The following is an 18,249-nucleotide window of genomic DNA, read 5'->3' on the forward strand; positions in this document are numbered from 1 at the left end:
GTTGCCCACAAGCCCAACCCTTCTGCTCAAAGCAACTCCTTGATGATGCTTTTAAAGGCAAACACAAATGTCTTATCGTTGCCTATATTGTTCTGAGCATCTTTGGCCAGACTAGCTAATAGATATGACTAGTTCTTTATTCATCCAGATACACAACCAAATTTTTAAGAAGCCCCACTGCTGGTTCTTCTTTCTCTGAATCCAAATAATTATAACTTCAGGCAAAAGAATTCACAGTAACAAAAGCTTCCTTGGTAAGAGATGAAGCATTTGAAGTCACTTCTTGAAATATATAATTAATAATAATTTAAAATAGTGTTCATATTGTTAGCTTCCTGCAGAACTGTTGCATCTTCAGATCTGTGGCTACTTCAGGCTGTTGATGTTGTTTCCTTTATTGGTTTATTTTCAGCTGATGATTTGTTTTCAGAAGATACGAAAATATGTGTTGAGAGGGGATAAGAGTGGGGAATTGTTTCCTGGTGCTGTGTGTTGTTGCCCTCTCAAACACTGCAAAGGCAGGTTGTGTCAGGGTGGCCTGGGCAGGTGAGTGGCAATGCAGCACCTCTGCTGGCATGTGGCTTTCTCCATCTGTCTCACACAGGCATGAGGGGGCCATGTCCTGTCTCTGATGGAGCAGCTGGGGCTGCAGGGTGCTGTCTGACTCTATCCTGAGAAACTGGAGGTGTCATATGTGACACTGGGAAATTACTTCCAAATTTATAGCTGCTGCATGTTGGGGGAACTTACCCACTGGAAGTGGAAGGGGGTTTTTTCCATTGCCAGGTAGGATTTTTAATGTGAAGGTAAAAAAAACCCAAACCCAACAACCCATATTTTAATAGTTGTGAAGAGAAAATTACTGAAATAAGGGAAGCTGTTGATGTTTGCATCTGATGTAAGAGGCTCAGCAGGTACTCGCTGGCTGTGTTTCCAGTTTCAGCATGGTTCACGGATATCCTTGGGATATTTTGATTTACAGATGGAGAAATGAGAGGACAACAAAAACACAGGCAAAATAAAGCTTTCCTAAGAAATATGTCTTTAGTATGCTATAAATGGATGTGTAATTAACTTGCACTTTGTTTAAAATAGCTGAAATCTAAGGAGCTTAGGTCAGGTAAGGGTTCTTATTCTCTGGTATGTGTGTGGTTCCCTATAAATCTCTTATTTGTTTGTAAGATTTATGAAGAGGAATGAGGGTAAGAAGAGCAAACTTGATGCTGTATGAATTGCAACCCCCTAATTAAACCATCTGAGGTAAACGCAGTAGACTAAGGAAAGCCAACCGATAATCCAAGGAAAACCAGTCATTAGAGTAAGTGGGAGCTCTTCCTTTCCATGCTGTGGACATGGTGCTAGCCTGGGTAAGCTGGCTTTGTTCAACACCACTGCTTGTGCCTCTGGCTGTGGTGCCAGCCAAGGGTGGCTGTGTCCCGTGCAGGAACCTGCCTTGTAGAGGTGGCTGAGAGTAGGGGGAGAGTGATCCCAACACATGTCCTCCATAGTAATAGGGTAACATTTTTAGAGGGTCCTTTCCTCCTATGTTTGAGCATTAATTAATGTTCTGAGCATCTGTTGTTGGCTGTGCATCCTTCTGGCTAAATTCCTGTAATGTGCTCTTAGTTTGTGGAGAATGAACTCTGGTAAAAATTGGGAACTCCAGTTCAAATCACATGTTTGATCCATTTTGCATCAAAAAACACAGAGTTTGGGAGTAAAATTGATTTTTGCTGTTCTACTAGGAGAGTAAGTAATCAGTTCTTGTCCCTCTTACAGCACAGTTGTTCTATCCCTGAGCTCCAAAAAATCCAGCATTCTTTCTGAGACACAGTAACAAATCTCCTGATTTGATGCTACAACACTGTTCCCTTTTTGCACCTCTCTTTATTACAGAGGCTGTTGAGGATTCTGCACCACAGGCTTTTACAGCCAAAAGTCCAGGTGCAGGAGCTGGTGCATTCAAATGGTGAGGAGCCAGTCCCTCGGCTGTGGTAATAATGGTTCCACACAGCTTACCCACAGATGGCTGCTGTGCATTGCAAGATACGTCCCTGCCTGCAGCCATGAAATTTCCAAAGCAGGACTGGGACCCGAATGTGATTATAATGTGAGTCAGAATGTAATTATGAATGCAGGAGGGGATGTGGGAGTGTAAACTCTGTTTGATATGGTAAAATCTTCAGCGTGCTGTAGTTCTCAGCCTGAAGTTCTGCATCTATTGAAGATTTCCAAAGTTAGAGCTTTGGAGTTGTTTTAATGTGAAATATTTATTTTTACATTACAAAGAAAATAATGGCCTAGGAAAAAAAATCTAGGGAAAATGTTCACAAAACACCAAGATTAGGACTGTGAAAAATTGCATAGAAAATTGCTTTCAGGTCGACATTTCAGAGCCAAAGTGGCATGAGTTCTCAGATGTGACAAGCAATCACCATCTCCTCTTAGATGCTGCAGGAGCTGCTGAGTGCTCAGTGTGTGTTTGAAAATGAGGCCACTGATTTAGGCTTCTGTGTAGGGACTTAATGGCCTGATCTGAGGCATCCACTTCAGATAGTTCTGACTGGATTCACATAAACCCTTCAAGTCAGAGTATACAATTTTGTATTTCTTGTGGCCAGTCAGAGACTTAACTCCAGTTTTGCATTTCATATGCTGAGATTGTTTATAGCCCCAGGAGGGAGAGAGGTATTTTAAGCAGTGCTGTTCAGAGGACTGGTCAATCTCTTAAAACTGCCTGGTGTTTCTGTTCCTGCAGGCAGAGGGTAGCAAAAAGCTGAGTGGATGCTTGATGTGACTAAGGGAGGGCTGACTCAGCACCCTCCTCTCATTTCCACCCTTGAATGAAACTGGAGCCTCAGTGCTGCAAGGGTCTGGTCCCACCACCTGGTCCAGCTTCAAGTATGTCATTCCTGGCAGAGCTTTGTCCAACCTGCTTTAACCAGCATTGATGAGGGTGGCTCCTCAGTCTCCCTAAGCAATCTCACTAGTGCTTCGTGGTGGCTGCTTTTGAGGAGCATCCCCTCACCAGTTCTGATGTTCACTTTGACTCTCACTGCTGACATCTTAAGTCATTACTTTGCCCCCTTCCTTTAGGGAGGTAATACCTAGATGATTTCTTGCTAGTTTTGGAAGGTGCTCTTTGTACCTGGACAGCTAGTTAGGTTTTCATTCAATCTTCACTTTGTGCAGGATGGCTGAAAGAATTATGACAAATGTATCATGTCATGTTTTCTGTTCCTTTGGCACTCTTGGCTCTCTCCAAGTGGCCTGTAGCTTTGTAAGGTCAGTATTTCAGCTAAGGTCTAAGGACTGTTGGGTCTTCTGTTATTTTTGCTCCATAGGGAGTTCTTACAAATACTGCATTTTATGATCTAAGTGTTTTTGTATTAATATAACTTTGACACATAATTTTAAGATTCCTTACAAGCATTACAGAAACATTCCTGTGTGTCTGCCTTGCTCTTCCATGTTTCACACAGGTGCTTATCTTTACTAAGTGTAGACCACTGCATTTTTCTTCACTAGATTACATACTGGGTTACATTTTTTAAAATTGTTTGTTCTTCTGCTTTATCAAAATCATGTTCATTCTAGCTCTGTTGTCAAATGTCCTTAAAGCTTTTGTCATCTGCAGGATTAGTAAGCATGTTCTTTTCCATCATCCAGATTATTTATGAAAGTGTTTGAGTCACCCAAGACAGATCATCATAGAAAATATCCTTTCAGTTTGACAGTGAACCACTGATACTATTCTCTGAGAACAGAGTTTCTTCTCTACTCTAGGTCATTTATCCTTATTTTTTTTTAATCATTATGTCTGCAAAGAAAGCCTTCCTGAAGGCAAAATGTGTCATTGCTCCTATTTTAATAGGAAGGGAAGCAAGAGATGATTGTGGATACTCAGGGAAATTTTGTCCAGTCCAACTATATGATCCCATTAAAGTAGGGACAAACTTGATGGACAGGCCAAGGTGGAATAAATGAGAACAGAAATGGGATTTTCCTTTCCATATTTTTTTTTCCTCTGAGTGCTCTGGGAGATTTGGATGACCTAAGCTTAGACAGGAGAATACATACTCATCTTAGTGAGCAGGAGAGTCCTCTCCTCTTGGTTCCTTTGGTGCAATCCTGTGCAGGCTGCCTGCACACACAGCCCGACAGGACGTGCTGGCCTGACATGCTCCTGCTTTGCCCTGCCAGCCTCAACCTCCTGAACAAGGGCTGGACCTCAGCAGCTTTAATTGCTCTCCACCAGGGCTTGAGGTGCAGCCAGAAAATGCACCAGCTCTAAAAGCTGCTGTCTCAGCAGGGCTGTGTTGACAGGAGGTTTAATGAGGGGAGTGCAGACGGGTGGATGGATGCTGGAGAGATGGTTTTTGCCCTTTTAGTGCCTGCCATGGTAAGAGGGGCTTCTGCCCTGCCAGCCTGCAGCCCGAGGGACACAGAGAGGGCTGAGGAAGAGATCCTGACTGGAAAGCAGCCAGGTGATCTGCCCTGGCCCCTCTCTGGGGTTGCACCAGCCTGGAGGGCAGCTGTTGTTGGAGAGGGCTTGGGCAATGGGACCAAGCAGCCTGATGGTGTGGAGATGTTGTCCCAAATTAGGTTCTTTCACCTGGTGAGCAAGAGGATAATCCACCCAGAGATTTGAAGTAGTTGATTTATTTACAGTTCTGCACAGAGAGGGAAGCTGGGTAGCAAATCCCCAAAGCCAGCACAACGACTACCAAAATTTTCACTATTTATACACTTTAGTAAAACAAAGGCAATAATGTTTATTGGCTACAAGTTACCTAGTTCTCTTGTTAATTAGTATTATATCTTCCACTGGTTAATGAATCTCTCATTTCCCATGCAAATTATTCACATTCTCAGTCTTTCTCTTCTTTTGGGTTGGGGCATTTTTTGGGTGGGTGGCCACAAGTTGGTGGTCATGATCTCCTCCTGCTAGCATTGCCTTTCACCCAGTCAGGGTGGATTCAGCACAGTTGCTGTGGTGGCTTTATTAGTTTCATTCTTATCTAGGAGGTTCTGCCAAGTGTCCTTGTGGCCTGTAAATGCTGTTCTTTGTGTGCACTATCAAGGGTACATCCTTCTTCCCAAACTTTGGTAACCTCCCCCTCGGTCTGAGATCATTGAAACATGTCAAGCCCTAAACCTTAACAGGGCAATTCTACCCACAAGTAATTTGTCTTTCTAACACCTGGGCATTGCTCAGAGCTTGCTAGCTGCTGTTTCACAGAGATTATATCTGTTCTTGTTGATTAGGTTTGAAAGTATACAAAGATCAAACAACAAAGAACATTCTTGAGAAAACTTTTACATATTCCCCATTTTGCAAGAGTGTTTGGGCTCCCATGTGGACAGAGGGAGTGCCTGTCCTGAGGCACAGCTGTGGCTGCCACCCCTCAGTGTCACAGCATGGGGAGCTTGTGTTTGAGCTGTCTGGCTTCTCTTGGGGTCCGTGGGCTCAGGAGTAGAGGGGGGCAGTGCTGGCCAGCATGGAGCTGAGTGAGGAGTGATCCTGTGGGGACCAGGCCATCCCAGGCATGGGAGCTGGGTGCTGTCTGCCTGCAGAATGGCTGCACCAGGACTCTGTGCTGCTGGGCATAAAGACTATGAAAGACTGTGCTTGAGAAAGACTATTTTCATGCACTGGATACCTGCACTTTAAGCACAAGATCTTGTGGAAGGAAAATACAGCCTGTGCATGGACGCACACTGACTCACACTAAATTCTGCAGGTCCAAAAAATTCCTGTCCTGAGGCAGCCTGAGCTGTCCTGAGGAGATAGCACTGACCCGCCCTTAGTTGGGGTGAATTGTGGGTTTTCCCAGAGCGTTCCCAACCCCTGTTCCCTGTCGGATAAGCAACCTTGAAGATCTGTAATGTCAGAGGAAGGGGAAATCCTGTGAACTGAGCCCCACCTATATGCAGAAAAGAAAATGCGTCTGTGTGTCCTTGGATTTTGCCTGTGCTACGCAGCATCCCACATAAATTAGTGATGAATCATAACAGTGACGAACTCCAGTCCCCACCACTGCCTCTCTTCCCTTCCTTATCTTCTGGCTGCTGCCTCGCTTCGTGCTAAGCAGGTCACCAGACCATAATAGTTCAGTCATTCTTGCATAGATGGCTCGAAAGTATGGGCTGGGAAAGGAAAAAAAATAGTGCTAAGTATTAAAAGAATGTCATAACTCTGCTGCTGTAATAAGGAGATATTTCATACCGTAAATGTTGGTTGCCGCTAATGGGAAGCATCACGTATAAATAACATTCCCATCTGGTTAAATATTTTCCACTAGAAGGTAATTCCCAACCACACACTTTTTCCTGAAGCAGACACTGCCTCCTGCTTTGGCCTGATGCTTAGCCACGTAGGTATATTAGCTAGTGAGGCATGTTAAGCCTTTAGTACCATATTCTTATCTTAATTGATATTCATAACACTTGGACACTTTCATGGGGAGGGGAAGAGAAGGCAGAGCTGTGAATTAAAAGCACCTGGGTGTGTGAGAAATACAGAGAAAGTTGATTTCTTGTAGTTTCATCTTGCGAGGTATGATATAAGCTAAGCTGGAGAAAATGCTAGTTGTTTCATCTCCTGAGGCACTCCAGTTACCTTTGTGTTATGGGAGGGCAGATTTTCAGTTGAATTGAAGTGCAGTAGTGGAACTAGCAATAATAATAATTCTTACTTTTGTATTGTTTCAGTAAGTGGTGCTAAGGACCTGTTCCTTGGTTCCCTCTCCAGTGCTTTCAGGGTGAGTTAGATGGATCTGACATTCACAGCTTGTTAATCACCAGAACCCCAGGTAAAAATAACTGGATATTTTAAGTGCTGCAAGATTTTCAATTGAAATTCAATAGCACCCTGGATGTTTTTCTTAGCTCTTGTACTGTCTGTGCATTGTAGGAGTTTCATCATCACAGCATAAACGAACCTGCAGCCGCATTGAGATGGAGCAGGAAATAGGGTGGAGGTTTGAAGCTGCCAGAATGTTTTTTTGTTAAGTTTGGCAGTTTTATTTCAAACCGTTTTATTCGGCTTATTGTGAGTGGGTAAATATAGTCCTTGACAGTGGTTCAAGCCATACAAAAAGATGCTGTACTCCAAGGAGCATCGTGGACTTCAGAGCATCATACTACTCCTTTTCAGGAAAGGACAAATGACATGTACATCTTGTGTGTTTACTTTTAGATTCTGTTCCTGTTTTGACATGAGGAACACAGTTGCATTCAAGTGATGTTTTCATTTTGAATTGATGTTCTCATTTTGAATTGATGTTCTCATTTTGAATTGATGTTCTTATACCAAGAAGAAGGACGTGTTTTAGAAACAGTGAATTTCAGAGGGTGGGATTATTGTAGATAGAAGGACTATAATGTTGAAGAAAGAGGGTCTTTAATTTTTTTTGTTAAGCATTGTTTTTGATACTAAAATAAAAAATTTCATAATCTGATTTTTGCCATTTGTGTTCAGGGTGCTCTTGTCCCTGAACAGACCAAAGCCAAGATAAAACAGCAAGGCTCTATGCTTTGCCTCCTGGGGAGCAGCTCAGAAATCTCAGTGGCTGTCACTAGTTTCTTCAGTGCTAGCTGGGGTTATAGAGCATTGTTTGTCAGGTGATGTTCTCATTGTCATAGATGTGATAAGCACCTGCCAGAATTTGGCTGGCATCCAGTTGCATGGACCCAGCTTAAACAGAGAGGGATTTGTCATTAAATGCTGGCTGGAGTTCCCACCTGGAAATTCAGGACAATTAAACTGAACTACCTGGTGCCTAATAAGCTTATTTTCCTCCCTTGCAAACATGAATCAATTGGCTTAACAACCAGTGCATTATTAAAGGGAATTAAGTTCCCCTAGCTGGTGCTGCTTTCTGCCCATATTGCCCCCTACAGCAGATCCTGTCTCTGCTTTTCCTGCATAAATGCAGCATTTTTGCTTGCCCGTAGCCCCCAGAGCTGATCCATAAATTCTGATCCTCATCTGGTGGGAGATGCTGCTGCTTGAGGTGCTCACCAGTGTGGGCAATGGATGCCTGATGAGAGCCCTGTTTGTCTGAGTTAGGGAAATTCGTGATCTCCTGGCCTTTTTTGGTCTCTACTAGGGACCTCTTCCATATTGCATAACTTACTTTACACAAAGTGTTAGGGCAGGATTCCTGATGAGAGCTGACTCAGAACTCTGAAGCACTGGAAAATACTGCAGGCCTTGTCCATGCATTGTTTATTGCATTCCTTACATTGATACTGCATGACATAAATTTGTTCCTGGATATGCAAACTCTGCAGTGGCTGTCCTTGCATTAGTTCTAGGTAGTGTGTATATTGCAGGGAGAGATTTACACATCAGGTGTGTCTTTGACTCACAGAGCACCTCCATCTTCATAGTTCCAGGTTTAATATTGCTGTGACAGTTTGCTGAAAACAGATACACATATCCACATGAAAACTCCCCTCTGAGCTGAGGAAAAGGGCCAATTTATTTTTGCTTTGTGTTCATGCCTTTCGGCATCACAAGCGGCAGAGCTGGCCACAACTGATGTCGCAGAGGCCATGGCTAACAAGCAGCTAAGAAAAATCCGTGTTTTCACAGCTTTGTAATGCCCTATTTATTTATGTACTAGATTGAATGTCATGTAAAGTTTGAATCTGCACTTAGCTTTTCTCAGCTCCCTTGATCTGTCTCACAGCTGCGGTGGATGGTTCTCTCAGCTGCTGCCGCTGCCTCTCTAATCTGCACTTTGATTCTGTAGGCATTTCTTATCTGCTGGCTGTGGTCTGTTTGACATGTCCAGCTATGAAAGGAAAAACAGACTGTTGAGAACTTGTGTGATAATACTTCTGCTCCGGTACAAAGGAACTTTATGTTCCTTGTAAACTTGCCATATGCATGCTAGCAGCATGCCTTAAAAAATTCTTATGAGCACCAAGTTATTAAATTCCAGTGTTACCCCAGTTCACTTTGTGCTTGAATTTCAGTGGGTAGGAGCTGATGTATCTCTCTTGGTACCAGTGGAGCTGTATGTGTTCTTAGGGAAAAATTCAGAGCTGCATAGTTCCTGGAGCTTTGTGATGACCTGGTTTTACTAAATCTGCTCACAGTGATTAATCTTTTTGCCTGTATGTCTGTTTGTAAGAGCTGTCCCTGGAGACAAAACCCTGGGGTCAGAAGCTCCACTGGACAGTGTGGGACTGAGATGAATGAACACAGGCAGTGACTTAGCACAAGAGCTGCCCAGGCTGGTGTTGCCTGCCTGCAGATGGGACAGGCTGGGGTGGGTTGCAGGGTGTGCCAGGCCATGGTGGGGCTAAAGTTCATCCTGAGCAGCAGTGTTGGCTGCATGGCATGGCTCTGGTGCTGGAGCCTTGTGTAACTGCAGGGGAAGCTCTTAGGTTGTGAGGCACATCTCTGCACCAGCCCTCTCTTCACAATGCAGAATCCATCTTACCATGCTGGTTTTCAGTACATAAGTTTACTTTACTGTGTGTGCAAATCACAGTTAGTCTAGAAATTAAAATGAGCAGGCTTAAAATTTGTCTTCTTTGGTCTGCTTCTAGCTCCATTTGGGAAGCCAACTACCACTGCACACTCTGAACTACCATTTTGTCTTCTGACCTGAAAAAGCTGGTGTAAACGAAAATAAGCTGCCTCTGCTTTGCCTCCTGCTTTCCTGTGGTGTCAATGACAGAAACCTGCTCCTTCAGTGGCATAAGGCTACGGGTAAGTGTATTGCTGGAGCTGTGATATATGTAACCAGCTGTTCATCTTCTCTAAGTGGGGAAGAAAATCACCCAGAGGAGCAGTGGCTGTCCCTGAGGCAGCAGCTGATGTGGATTTATGAGCCTGTAGCAGACATAACCAACCTATTTAGTTTTCCCAAAGCAGGAAGTGAAGCTCTCCAGTGGGAACAGACCTTCTGTACCCTTGAGCAAAACAGATCTTGCTTCCTGGGTGATTCGGCTCGATGGGAGCCAAAAGCTGGGTGTTGTCGCTTCAGCTGCAGGAAGCTTATTTACCTGCTTGTGGAACAAGATCTGCTGAGGCTGCTCAGGGCTTTATATCACCTGGCTGCTATCACAGTCTGTCCTAAACCTTTGGAAATAGCTTTCTAATGGAGGCTTGCCTGCCTGGGGAAAAAACAGTGCTCATCCTCTCTTTCTCAAGGCTTTAGGCTCCAGTTAGTGCCAGTTTTTCTGAAATAGAGTTTTGCTTTCCCTTGAGAGGGGCCCCTCCTCAGCAATGACCTGTTTCAGCACTGCTCCCTAAGCAGGCAGTGGTGTTGAGGTACAGCCAAAGCTGCTGAACCTGGGGCTGGTTAGAGAGAGAGAAGGAGCACATTAATTCTATGGCAAACAGTGCTCAAGTGAGCTGTGCTGTTTCCTATTCTGGAATAGTTTTCTCCTGTGAATGGTTTGAGGGGCAGGGCAGACTGAGTGCCAGGGGTGAGCCAGGGCTCAGGGAAGTGTGCATGCCTAGCAGTGGCTCCTGAGAGTGAAATCTTCTCCCTTACCCCTCCTGAGACTGGGGAACACAGGAACTATTCTAAGAGCAGTGCCATCTGCACCTCCGATTGTTTGGATGCTTACTTTTCCCTGTGAGGCCAGGGCCTGGATGCAATCCTCCCGGGGGAAACCTGCTGCTGTTTCCACTATTTACACTTTATTGTGGTAGTATCTGAGAGCCTCAGTCACGGTTCAGAGCCCCCTTGTGCAGGGAATTGATTATGAACAGGACTGGGTTGAAAGGCGACAGTTCCTCAGGGGCTGGCTGAAGTTTGGTATTTTTCTCAAGTGTTATGGAAAAATGCATTTGTTCTTAAACGAGTGGTGAAGCTGCTGGTGTTTATGGCCAACCTGAGCAATTTAGCCCCTTTCAGCATTCTACTTCAAGATGTGAACAACAGAAGGCTGAGTCCTGGGAAAAGGAGCTTGTAAGCCAAATTCCAAAAGCGTTGTTGAATTCAGGTGACACATTTTGGTGACAAATTCTGGTATTTTTAGGCAGTACCTGTGTTTTCAGAAAAATTTGAGGTAACAAAAAACAGGTTTGTGAAGATGTGGAAGTTATCTTCAAGGGGGAAACTGCTATCTGTTGGAAGATCTAGTAAGAACATGTTTAAACATTTGCGTGGTGCAGGGTAAGGAAGCTGGTAAATGACTGTGGAAACTTGTATTTTTTTTGTTAAGTGTGACCTTTTCTTACCCTTCTTTTTCTGTTTTGTTGGCTGAGTTTGGTTTTGCTTTTTTTATTTTTTTTTTTAATCAAAAGAACACCCTGGGAATTACTGTAGATCTTCTTCAAAATTCTTTTGTAAAATGCTGGATTTTTTTCTTGTCTAATTCATGCTGAGAAGCAGCATAGTCCACAGGAAACACCATTAATTTCAAGGAACCAATCAGCTTCAGTAATAGTATTAGTTGAGATTATTAGGTGAGAGTTTGTGCAATATTGAAAGTGCCAAGCTATTACCAAATTTTACATTGATTTTTCCAATTGTCATATTTTTTGACAAGTGTTGTAATTGTTTGCTGGAAAAGGAAATGAGTATTCATGTTCCTTCTTTTGCTGCCTCTCTCTTAGAGAGAGGAGTAATTCATTATCTCACGGATAGAAAACAATTAAAGTGTTGTTTCCCTCATGACTGCATGATAATGGAGTAACAAAACAGTGCCTCAGACCCGCAGCTCTTACCAGAGTTCTTGGGAGGGAGACAAGTCCTGTGTGCAGCTGAGCTGGCATCAGAAATATCTCATTTTTTTGTGTGCTGGGGGTGACTGGAATCTCCTTGCAAGCTACTCTATTAGCTATGCTTATGCACTACTGAAAAAATGCAGGCAATGGAAGAAAATACCACTGCAAGCACACCCTGAATATAGCAATACTTAATTTGTAGGCAGAGCTTGGCTTATCTGGCTGAGAGCCAGTTTTTTATGATACAGGCATCAATGTTTGTTTAATGTGTCCCTTATCAAATCCCAAAGCTAATATTTGCGTTAGTCCTCTATGAAGATAAACAGGAACTGTTTGAGTGAGAATTAAGATATTGTGTATCATACTCCTCAGAACTGTATCTGGGTACTTTACCTTGAATCCAGAGAAATGTCTTGCAGATGTGTATTCATTCTGTGTTCAGAGAAGGCTCTCTTTAAAGTTGGTTCACATAGTTAAAGTATTTGGGGAGGTTATAGCAAAGAGGGAGATCCTAGTTTTCATCAAATGCAAAGCATTTTGGAGTTGATTTGAATTCATCAGGTGCCTTTCAGGTCAAGCTTTCAGTCCTGAGGGTAGTGAAGAGATGGTATTTTGAAGAAACTCAAACAGGACTTCTGTATTCCTCTACAAAGAAGAGTTCTGCAGTCCCAGCCTGGCTGTGCAGGGGAATCTGGTCCACATTCATCTCATCTGCTACACAGCACAGGCAGAGCTCACTCAGCCCCCTTGGCCTCAGTGTATACATTCCAAAACTGCATCCATGTATACAGGAGTAGAATTAATCTCCCCATACTAACTCAGATTTGAAGACAAGCAGCAACATGAGGACTCTCGCTGACTGGTCAGGATAAAGGTAAATAAATGGACGGTAAAACAAATTGTTCCAGGATGCCATTGCTGATGCATGTCAGGACCCCACCTTCCCATCCCCACCCCCTCAAAAATAAAAAAAAAAAGTACAGTTGGGTGGCTGCAAAGTTTGACATTGCTTTGTAGAAGCCTGTGAAAAACAATCTGGTACTGCAAATCATGGTGGTAATGGTAGTGAAATGTGAAGGGGGAAAAAAGCAAGAATCTTAAAAGGCAGCAGTCCAGGGAAAGGAAAAACAACAACTGACCGCTGTATTAAAATAATATGTAGTATGTTATTCCTCACCAGGAATGCATGTAGTATTCAAAGCTGAACATGAAAATCTGAAAATAGCATGACGCTATAAAAAGACAATTACTGTGCAAAAGGAAATTTGTAGTAATGAGGAAAAATAGCATTTTATACTAAGGGCAAGCCTTAACTATTGAGATAAGAACAATAGCAACTGTTAATGCTGATAATCATGAACATTTGAGGTTTGCAGATTCTTGCCAGGCTCACTACATGCTTTGTCAAGCTTAATGCTGGGAGGAAGAGTGTGGCTGGAACTTGCTGGAATGTGTTAGGTGGAGAAGAGGAAACCTTGTTTCCTGGCAAATAACTGCTTCAGCTAATGCTTTTTTTTTAAGTTTTTGGCCAGCTGCACTGTTGAGTGAAAATATTATTTGGAGAAAGATGGCAGAACACACTGAATAATATACAACCTTAAAGAATAAAATGACTCCATCACAGTGGGGACACGGGAGCAGGCTAAAGTCTCTTCAATACCTACATAAAGTAATTATTCTGTGGATCTCAGGAATGTCAGAAAAGCGTCTTTCCATTTCTTCCCCCTCAGGCCCCTGTGTTCATGTGGATGGCAGAGCCATGGCAGGAGAACTGCTGCTGGTGATAAATGTGACTGTGAGCTTTGCCCAGGGCCCCAGAGGATGGGGCTGTGTGCCCTGGAGGGGCAGGCACATGCCTTGCTGCTGAGTCCACAGGCAATATTTCATGTGGCTTTCCCTGGAGGATTTAGAGTAGAAGAAAACCCCTGCAGAGTTTAGCTGATCCCTCCTTTACTCTCATGTTGAGCCTTGTACAAAGAAAAGGAGAGCAGACACTAAGTGCTGTATTGTAGTGTGATGATTAGGATTTGTAGAACCAAAACAATCTTTCAGGTTGCTCCAGTAGGATGGCATTAGGGAGGGATTTTTGCCACACTTTCTGCTATAACCGAATAAATCAGCTGGGTTCTGAGTAGACATTTTTATCTCTGGCTTCAGTACTTACTACATGTAAACCATTTACCAGATTTCTTTGTTCTATTTTAAATTATAGTCTGAAGTTTCATTTTAGTCCAATACTTGGGGCAGATTAGGTATTAATAGAGAAACAGTGGACTAATAGCCCCTGCAACTGCATTGTTCATGCAGGCAAACTCTGTGTCTGCACTGCCTAAGAGTATTGTAGAGGCAGAGATGATCTCACCCTGTCTGCATTTCGAGCTGACCAGGCACCATATGGATGCACTTAGTGCAGTGCCCCACTGGAGCTCATGAGAGACGTGGCATATTAGCTTGGGGCAACATCTGACATTTACCATGTCTTCCAGTTGGCTTGAAGCATGGGCAGAGAGAGCTGGTGTCTGCCTCACTGTGAACATTGCCTCTGCCTGAAAAACATTGCGCAAAACCGTGCGTGGAAGACTTGCAAAGTGATTTTGTGAAATCGTTATAAAGTGAAACACTCTCAGTAATATGAAATTACTCCTATTAGAGCTGCAGCTTGAGTACGTTATGTATGATCAAGGAGCACCAATTCAAGTTCTCTTGTCCCTGATTTTCTATAAACACTGATTTTGTTAGTCTCCCACTGCTGGCATAGATTTTGACTACTGTCACATCACGCAAAAGGGAACTGTCTGAAATTGCTTAGTTTTCAGGCTGGATGCTGAATAGTTTGATAGCTCAGGCACTTAAAAAATATCAGGAGGAAAACTTTTGAGGAACTTTGTGTTTATTAGTTTATAGGATGAGATACAAGTGTGCAGATGTCTTGAAAATGAATAAGACTTGGATGCCAAATATTTTTTTAGGGTTTAGCACATTAATCCTTGTATTAAATAGTAAGGATGGATAGGAAGGTGTGCATATAGAGGTACATGTGTGACATGTATACTACACATGTATATGCATGTATGAGATATATTTTTGTCACTGTAGGGTTGTATGTACTATGTTTATACCGCTCAATACATCTTCCTCTCTTCTGTAGATTTTCTTTTCAAGCACTGAAACTTGACAGCAGCAAACAAATAGATGAGGACACATTTTCCATTTGGAGGTTAGAACCCTAATCCAGGTTTTTCCTCCTGTTGTTTCCAAAGCTCATCATGGTTTTGTCCCCATGTCTTCCTCCTCTGCGCAGGAAATGATCCAAGTACGGCAATTATGAAAACCCCTGTATCTATTGACCTGCATCCTGTGAGTCATTAACAAGAGTTCATGGTACAGCCTTTCATTTTAGGAGACAGTTATACAGCAAACTGAGTTTCTGAAGAAGTACAATAAAATGTCAGGAAACAACCTAGGAGATGTTTGGTATGGAGCAGCAGAGAGCTGCTGCTTTTTTTTTGAGGAATGCATGGTGGGAAGGGGACTTGGGCAGGTCTGTTCTGGAGTCAGAGCAGAACCTGGCTTCCACTGTGTGAAGTGGCAGAAAGGCACCACTAAATAAAGAAACTGAGGAAAGCCAGAAAGAACAAGCTGTTTCTCAGCAGATACGTGAGAATGGAGCAACTCCCACGGGAGGCCAAGCACGAAGGAGAAACAGCCTGGCCAGCATGGCTGCCTCATATCTTAATATAGCCCAGCTTCTTGGCAAAGCAAGGGGGTGAGGCCCGGTGGAGAGGAGAGCTGGGTTTGCTTTCCCAAAAACCCGTTTGCAATCGGAAAGAAATTGCGCTGGCTGCGTTAGAGCGAAGCATTGGGATCCAGCGATGTGACAGCACAATCCAGCTGTTGGAGGTGCCTTCCTCAGTGCTTCCAGCAGATCCTGCCTGCCCCTTGTCTGCAGGAGGTCTGCATTCAGTTGGGAATCACCTAAATGTCTGGACAGGAGGAGATCCCATCCTGCTGTCAGCAGCACCTCTCCTCTTCTCTCTGACCTCTCTCCCCCAAGCCTTGGAAGCAAGTAGACATGGCAAACATGTGGTGATCTGTGAGCTTGCACTGCAGACCTGGGAAGGTGCTGTCACCATCATGGGTTTCTGCAGGCTTAGGCTGAGCTATTTGGATGTGTGTAAGGTATTGCTTTTTGCCTATTCTGAACTCACTTTTCTCATACAAACCAAACAAACAGAAACTCTAAGCAAAATAAAAATCATTGACCACATTGCAGAGTAAAAGTCACTTCTAGACCTAATCCTGGGCACTGCCTCTGCAATACATTTTGGCAGGTAGAGAGATGATAAATATTGAGCTCTTTCCTCACTGTTGCTATCTCTTACATGGCAGCTGTCCCACAATAAATTCTGACTCCCTACTCTAATTTCCATCTTTTTATAATGCAGACCTTATTGACCCTTGTTTTATCTTTTTCCCATTTTTGTTGGTGTGTCTTGGTTCTGTCCCAGCCTTTGTTCTGGGCACTCTGCCGGTGTTTCTCAGTAGCCATTCAGCTCTTTCCTCCAGTTCCCCACCCTTCCTAGTGCCTCCTTCCTTCACACATTCCCTTCTCTTAAGCACACCCCACTGTTCCATTTCTTATCCACATTTTCCTACTTTTTTCTCTTCCTACACACTTCTTGTTTAATGCCTCCCTCCACTTCTAGCTGCATGTCAACTATTGTATCATTAAGAAGTACTGAGAACTAATTATAATTAAAAAAAAAAACCCTGATGCATTGTTTTTTAGGATTAGATTTGTAGAATCCTATCAGTCTATTTCCTTTGTAGTGAAGGAATTTAGAGCCACTTCAAAATCCATTAAAACATTTCCATGTTCTCACCTTATTTGAAGCTGCATGTCATGTATATCACATATCTGTGACATACATAGTGTTTCAGAGCTGCAGCATAATATGATCTTGTTTCAATTGAGATCTCCATGCAGATCATCCTAACTCAGGAATGCATATTTCTGTGTTCTGCAGCTTGCCTTTCCTTCAAGAGTTGTGCAGTGGCATGCAGAGGACACAGGTATTCTAAAGAGCTTATGCCTGAATATGCCAAAAGAAACCTCCTTCTTTTCAAATTTACTCAGGCTGTATTTACACAGGTCATGCATGACCTGTCACCTTTCAGCTCTGACTTTCAATCTACAGCTGTTGCCAACAGTAGAATGGTGAACCTTGCAGGGAAATGAAGGTTACTTAGAAGAAGTCACACAGTGCTTATAGTTTTCACTGGGGCTGAGTGGAAGTGACAATCGACTCTGCAAATGCAGGCAACTTCCGTGTGTTCATAATTTGTTTATCACTAGTCAGATGTTCTCAGAGTCCCTTTTTCCATGTCTGTGGCAGTGCTGTGTTGAGTTGCAGTGATTCAGGACCAGGCGGATGGTTAATGCAGCTCGTGTTGTCACCCTCACGGGGCTCGTTTGCCTACAGGCATGTCAGAAGGAACAAGTAATATAAGGGCATATATAACTGTAGCTGGCAGCGTACTGAAAAGATGGTGAAACTCCCTTTAAATGAATAGTGTAGGACATCAGGAGCTCAGTAGCTGAGAAATAAGATAAATTTTCTTGAACAGTGTTGTGTTTCTGTAGTTAGGCTGTGCCTGGTACTTGATCTAAATGAGTATGTGCATGTGGTGTGCAGTGTAGACATCCCTCATGTGCCATTTGTTCCTAACTCTGTCTTGCACATTTCCAGTATTCATCACAGTTCACATCCCCTGCACTGCTACACAGCTTAAGCCTGATGGGAGGGAGTAAAGAAGGCAAAGCCAGAGTCTCCTCACTGCAGATAATGGCATAGGGGTTACAGTGACCTTCTGCTTCCTATGTGTGGGAATTTGAAGGTTCAGGGTGTTTTTCCACAAACCTTCTGGGAGGAGTAAAGAAATCTGTAGAGTGATTGATACTATTTTAGCTGGTGCTCTGCTCTTTCATAGTGTGCCTGCACAAGCCTGAGCCTGTATGTGCAGCTTCATACTGGAAAGGCCAAGAGCAAACCACGTGTCCCTTCTGTTGGTGCAATCTGGGCTTGGTTTAGCTGCTGGGGATCACACTGCAGAGCAGAGAGAAATGCAAGCTTGTTCTGTCTCTCCATTTTGGATTATGGCTGTTGACTCAATGTGTGTGTCCTTGAATTTGCAAATTGTTTTTTTTGCTAATTATTCTTCTGCAACAGGCACTACAGGTTTTCTGAGCACTTTGCAGTAGTACATAGCAGACAGTGTTGTAAGGGAAATGTAGGACAGCCACACACACACACACAAAGTCATGTAATCTCTGGTGATGATCCGATGTTATATCCGAGATATTCCAGGGAGAGCTGTACGGACAAGTTGTTCCAAGGCCAGATTTTCACTGAAGGGAGTAAAGAGTATCACCATTATTACTGATTTTGGATGGTCTGTTGCATCTGTGTTCTGAGAGAGAGGAAATGTTGCAGAGTTTAAAGCCATTGACTGGCAGAGGAGCAGTGCTAGTGTGCAACCTTGCTGCC

At 43.4% G+C, this 18,249-nt stretch overlaps 1 long non-coding RNA gene across 1 annotated transcript in view; it reads left to right on the forward strand.

The window, feature by feature from the left end:
* Positions 1–6,370: 6,370 nt before the first annotated feature.
* LOC146434476 (uncharacterized) overlaps positions 6,371–18,249 on the forward strand; it is a 59,372-nt gene continuing 47,493 nt past the window's right edge. Inside the window, exons 1-2 of the long non-coding RNA XR_014853401.1 lie at positions 6,371–6,815; positions 9,568–9,730. This is a non-coding gene — a long non-coding RNA (uncharacterized LOC146434476). The remainder of the gene's footprint in view (positions 6,816–9,567; positions 9,731–18,249) is intronic.

The sequence above is a fragment of the Lichenostomus cassidix genome, chromosome 7, assembly GCF_008360975.1.
Source record: "Lichenostomus cassidix isolate B80296 chromosome 7, HeHo_3.0, whole genome shotgun sequence".
NCBI lineage: Eukaryota > Metazoa > Chordata > Aves > Passeriformes > Meliphagidae > Lichenostomus > Lichenostomus cassidix.